Raw genomic sequence first — 6,000 nt, forward strand, 5'->3', positions numbered from 1 at the left:
ATTTCGTCTTACAAACAATCCAACATGCAGGTCAGTGTGTCCGCACTATTTTTTTCGCTTTGCTGCATCAACACAGATTACTATACTCGCATGGATAATGCCGTAGGAAACGCCGATATGCTATTGGTCTTATAAGGTCACAGTCATGGTCTCAGTCACGGTCTCAGTCACGGAGATGTCGATATGCTATTGGTCAATTAAGGTAACAGTCACGGGCTCAGTCACGGAGATGCCAATATGCTATTGGCCGGCGTCACGTCAATCACAGAAATGCTGATATGCTATTGGCCAAACGCCTTCATCTAGCTTGATGGCACAGCTGGTCGGTGTGTTGTGAAGACTTTGCAAACTTTATCTGACATGGCTTCTAAAATTGCAAGTGGCGGTAAAGGAAGAAGTAAGAGGATGATGACAATAGAAACGAAGCAGGAGATAATACAAAAATACGAAGGAGGCGCACGCATAGTTAACCTTGCTAGAGAGTATGGCCGTAACCGCTCGGCAATCTTCTAAGGGCAAGACTTTCCTTGCCGGGGGACAGACCTCGGTCGACAACAAAATGGAGAGGCTTCTTCTATTATGGATTAAAGAGAAGGAAATCGCCGGTGATATGTTCTAGTTTGAGAAAAGTTCTTGTTCAAGAAAATAATTCAATAAATTCTGCGGGTTGGTCTCTGCTCCCCTCCGCCTCTACCCAGCTCAAGTCACGTCGCCACAAAGGTAAATGTCATTTTTCCTTTGTATATTTATGTTATTTAATTTAACTGTACAGTAGATTATGTTACTAAATTTTAATATATGTATAAAGTCGTGATGTTTTTACCTAAGGTTTTTGCACGCATTCACTAATTAACATAGGTTTGGACGGTCTGAACGACATAGGTCTGAACAGATTACGTTCATAACACGGGGGCCCACTGTATTTACTGAACAAAGCTGTGTTCTTTTTTCTTGGTTTACATTTTCCCGCGAGATCAAAACAAACAAGACGGACAAAGTCATTAAAATGTTCATAAGACGTCAAGTGTTGTTGAATAAAAGTAATTTTTGATGTAATTTTGATGTAAAAAAATGGTGCGTCCCAAGTTAATTTAAAAATATGCGTCCCCCCAGTCAAAAAATAGGCATCTGGGACGCAGAGACGCTAGCAAAATGAAACTTTTCACATTAGCGATTAGCATGCTTCGTAACCACTCATTTACTTTGGGTGGACAGGGAAGGTTTTTGTCACCATGAAGGGGAGGAGCCGCATGATGTAGCTTGTTTGCTGTTGCAGCGCATGGACTTAAACATAACATTATATAAAACATTATGAAGTCTGTGTTGCATTGCAGAATGGTAAAATCACATCTGGGAGTAAGGGCGATAGAGTGACAATGATGTGATACTTTATCATTTTTTAGCCGGTTCAGAGCTGTTTGTGTGACCTGTAGCATGCTGCTCATTGGTGAGCTTGGAGGATAATCTTTAAAAGTAAATGAAGCTTTGACAATCCCAAAATTTTATACAGTGGTGCTCAGCCCAAGGAGCAAAAGTGACAATTATGCTGCTGCTGCAAAATGAATGTATACCATAGACATTATTTAACTACGAAAATAGCAAAGGAAAGGATAGATCAACTCAAAAGCCAAAGCATATAACATCATGATAAATTCAAATTTGAGTTTGGGAATTTGATGATTAATTTAATTATTTTCAGTTGTTGTTGATAGAAGTAAGAAGAATTATGAGGTATTTTGAGATTTGAAATCTTCTACTGTTTTGCGAAATACTTAAAAAAACTACAATGCTAAAATGAAAACCTACAGAAAGGTGGTTCATATCTCAAATGATAAAAGACAAATCTAAATATACTGTGAAAGTAACTCCATAGTTACATTCTGTAAATGAAATATTCTTCTACGATCAATTCACTGACCTGATCAAGACTTTCTTAATGAGATAAAAAGTGAAGGCAGCAAAGCTTATAAAGAAAGGAGCTTGCACTTGAAAAAGCATCTCAAGAGAAGACATTAGACCACTGATTATAAGAAAAACACATTGTATTATAAATTATTAGTAGTAGCCTTGAGTTGTGTGTAAAATTTTGTATTATAAGCAGTAGATGGCAGTAAGAAACTTGATTGGCAGTGTACAATTTTTCAAAATAGCTGCTTCAAGATTTTTTTTTTTGCTGCTTTCATTTGAAGTTTACTAACCTTCACATGAAAACAAACAGATTGTGTATTTAATCTCAACTTTAGTATTTTTAAAATCAACTGGCATCCTAAAGAAGCTTGTTCCTCTCATATCCCCTGCTTAGTCCTCTCTACATCCAGTAATCAAATACCACTTATCATATTTGTGAAAAAAAATTGTTACCTGACATACGATGCAAAACCCATTCGATAAGTTAAGAAAACTCCCAACAATTTTATGGTGTTATGACTTTTTAATTAACTGGTATTCAAATGTGTATTAACTCATCACCAGACAATACAACATTATTCACACGCATACATTCTTTATCCTCTCCTAATGAAACTGACTTACTTACTAAGCAGTTGTGATCTTTGTCTTTGAGTACCATAAATCCCCAAATATAGGACACATTTTTTTCACAATAAAATGAAGGCCAAAAATATGGGTGTGTCTTAAAAACTCAAATACAGTATTAGACATTTTTTGGGATAACATTTGAGTAAGATTGCATCTATCACCCACATAACATGAGTTATGATGTACAGATGCACATTTCTATTCCTGACATATTCTTTTTTATGATAATTTGGGTACTGGGACGAGCTAGACTTGAGGCAATCACTTGGCTGCGTTAGTTGCTTGCGTTTGCATAGGTTAAAGCTAGCAGACTGAACCAGCGGCCGAGTCCATCCTGGTTCACACACAGGCATACAACGGTCCCTCTACTTATGAAGGCCTATTGTTTTAAAATATTTAGGTTACAAACTACCTCTGTGGAAAAAATATTGTGCCTAGTTACTAAAGAAAATTCAGGATATGAAAGGGGACACTATTGGCGTACTACAATAATGAGACACCAGCTTGCTCGAACAAGACTGTATTGTAATGCATAATTATAACCTGCAATGTCTTTGTTTTTCACCCATTTTTATAATTTATTAATATCTGTGGTCTTGCACTTTTCATGTTTACATGCTTCATCCACACTTTCCACCAACAGTTCACACTATAGAACAAACATAAAATTGACATTAGCTATGGCGAACATTGTACATATTCACATATAAACACTGATGTAAAATAACACTGTGGGCTGCCTCGTGTGTCTTGAGCTGTGGGTCAAGAAGGAGATCCCGGGTACAAATACCCGAAATTAGTTTCCTCCGCAGGGCATTCAGGCTCTCCTTAAAGATAAAATGAGAAGCTCTATCATTCGGGAGGGGCTCAGTGCCGAGCCGCAGCTCCTCTGCATTGATAAGAGCCAAATGAGGTGGTTTGGGCATCTGGTTAGTATGCCTTCCTGTTGAGGTGATGTCCCACGCAGAGAAGACCTCCCGGACACCTTCCTGGTGAGGTGTTCTGGGCATGTCTTACCGGGAGAAGGCATCCGGGATGACCTAGGACATGCTGGAGAGACAATATCCCTTGGCCTAGGGACGCCTGGGGTCCTCCTCCTTGAAGCAGGACGAAGTGGCCAGGGGAAGGGAAGTCTGGGCATCCCTGCTGAAACTGCACCCCCCCGATCCAACCGCAGATAAAGGAAACGAATGAATGGATGTTTAGTGTTGTTTAGTTTCATTGTATCCACAAGTACTTTTCAACCTGGTACCTTGTGTTAGCCAATCAGCTCCCTTTTTCTTCCAACTCACAAATGACCGCAACCCTCTACAAAAAACAAAACAAAACAAAAAATTGAATGTGGCGCTCAAAAGGTTTATATACAATAATACCCTCGTTTTCGCGGTTAATGGGGACTGGAACACCCCTGCGATAAGTGAAATAACGCCGTGTCACTCTCTCCCAACAGAATTTTTATGCATGTTCATGTGGGCACCTGAATTATTTTTGAATGTAAAAAGTATTTTTACTTCACATATTTAAGACAATTATTACAGCAGTCTACATATTTACTGAAATCTTAAATTTTTAAACCTTACATGATAACTGTACATTTATGCCTTCCTGTTCCCATCCCTTTGGCTGTAGTTTCACAGAGAGCCACTGTTATACAAGCGGCACCCAGAAGTCTAATTAGAGTGCAGCCTGTAGCAGGCCAAACATGACAATTTATTTATTTATTTAGGGAAGAAAGTCTGTGATGCACTGTGGGCGCAATAGGGGAGTCGCAAAGTAGTGAGGGATCAGTGAAGCATATTGCTGTCCAACACTGTAAAACCGAATTAGGTAACTTCTTTTCAGTGCTACATATAGTTGTGGGATCATCATCGTAGCTCAACATTGCCGGACAGCTTTTTTTTTTTTTGCCCCACAATGCCCATTGTTGGACATAATATGCAATTCCATACGAAAAAGTACAACAATGACATATCTGACATGAAATGTGACAGCTCTTAGCTTTTAACCAGTGGTGGACCGTCAGGGCCAGCAAGGCCCTCTCTCTTCGCCTAATTTAACCTGAGATTATCATAACTACAATAAACTATAATAATTATAATAACTTTAATAATAATCAATTACATTTTAAATGTATTTTTACTAAAAATATATATTTTATATATACACTTACTCTCCATATTCTGTTCTTTTCGTGTCATGTTATATCCATATGGTTACACTCCTCCTAAGTGCTGCAGTTTTAGTGTAGAATTTTTAGCCAGTTAGAATTCAGCTAACATATGTCGCCAGGAGACGGGAGGCGCTGAGCATTCGCTTGAACAATATGAAGGCTTCTGCGCAGTGTGCAATGACATATTGTGTACGGGCCCATATTTTTGTTAGCTGCAATAGCCAGTCGACCCATAAAACGCCTTCAAGAACCCTTGCGTAGAATGTGTCGTAACTGGAATCTCACTGCAGGAAGGCGGTACCATATTCATCCACCATGTTTAATGGTGAAAGTACTGTAGTTAAATAAAGCTACTTAAGAAAAATGAAATGTTGCTCCACAGAGGAAAAAAAGAAGAATGGATTTTGTACTTAAATAACTACGATACAGACGTTTTGGGTGTGTTAAAATGTTTTTGTCATTTTATGTCATTCATATTCATGGTCATGGTTGGTATAGTCTGGTTGTTGTGAGTTTGTGAGGTTCTCGTTAGTTTGATTCGGTCCACCTGTCTGGTGATACAGGTCTTGCCTCATTTCCTTGTGAAATCTTCCTTTTTTGAGACACATAATTCTCAGTTTTCCTGCATTTTTGGGGTCCCCTTCCTTCCTCCTCCCAACTCACCATGCCCACACATGACACATATTAATTTGCCATTTGTAATTTAGCGTTCAATCTTGTTAAACTCGCCTGCTCTTCGTGGACTTCCTAGAACTTTGTGGAAGAATAATTTGACATTATTATTACTTATTCTAAGTTTTGGCACGTAGAACGATAAGTTCTGTTGTTTGAATTGCTGATACATTTTTATTGATGTTTAAATGCTCTGAAAAAATAGCGTGCGTAGCCCAGAAATGCATACGAGGGGTCCAGTCACTGAAGCCCCCAGTGTGAAATGCACGGACCGCCACTGCTTTACCCATGCAAAAGTGGAAATATAATTGCAATTTCAAAATTAGAACTGTCAGAGGCATTTCCTTTACTGATTTCACAACAAACCCGAGTGCCAGAATACTGGAACAGCAGCCCTAAGCAGCCCATCAACCATCCTGGCCTACCAGGAGTTGCCCTGGTGCTCCAGATTGGCCAGTCTGGACATGACGTAAGCTGTCCTAAATTCATCAATGAAGTTTCATTTGAATTCAGTCTTTTACTCTGAAGGTACAAACACATCAGTCTTCTTGATGCTGGTGGCTTGATAGCTCTCTCGCTCTCTCTCGCTCTCTTTCTTTGCTCTGTGACTCTTTCTCGCC

Source organism: Hippichthys cyanospilos, chromosome 14 (genome assembly GCF_059441005.1).
Source record: "Hippichthys cyanospilos isolate Australia breed blue-spotted pipefish chromosome 14, RoL_Hcya_1.0, whole genome shotgun sequence".
Lineage (NCBI taxonomy): Eukaryota > Metazoa > Chordata > Actinopteri > Syngnathiformes > Syngnathidae > Hippichthys > Hippichthys cyanospilos.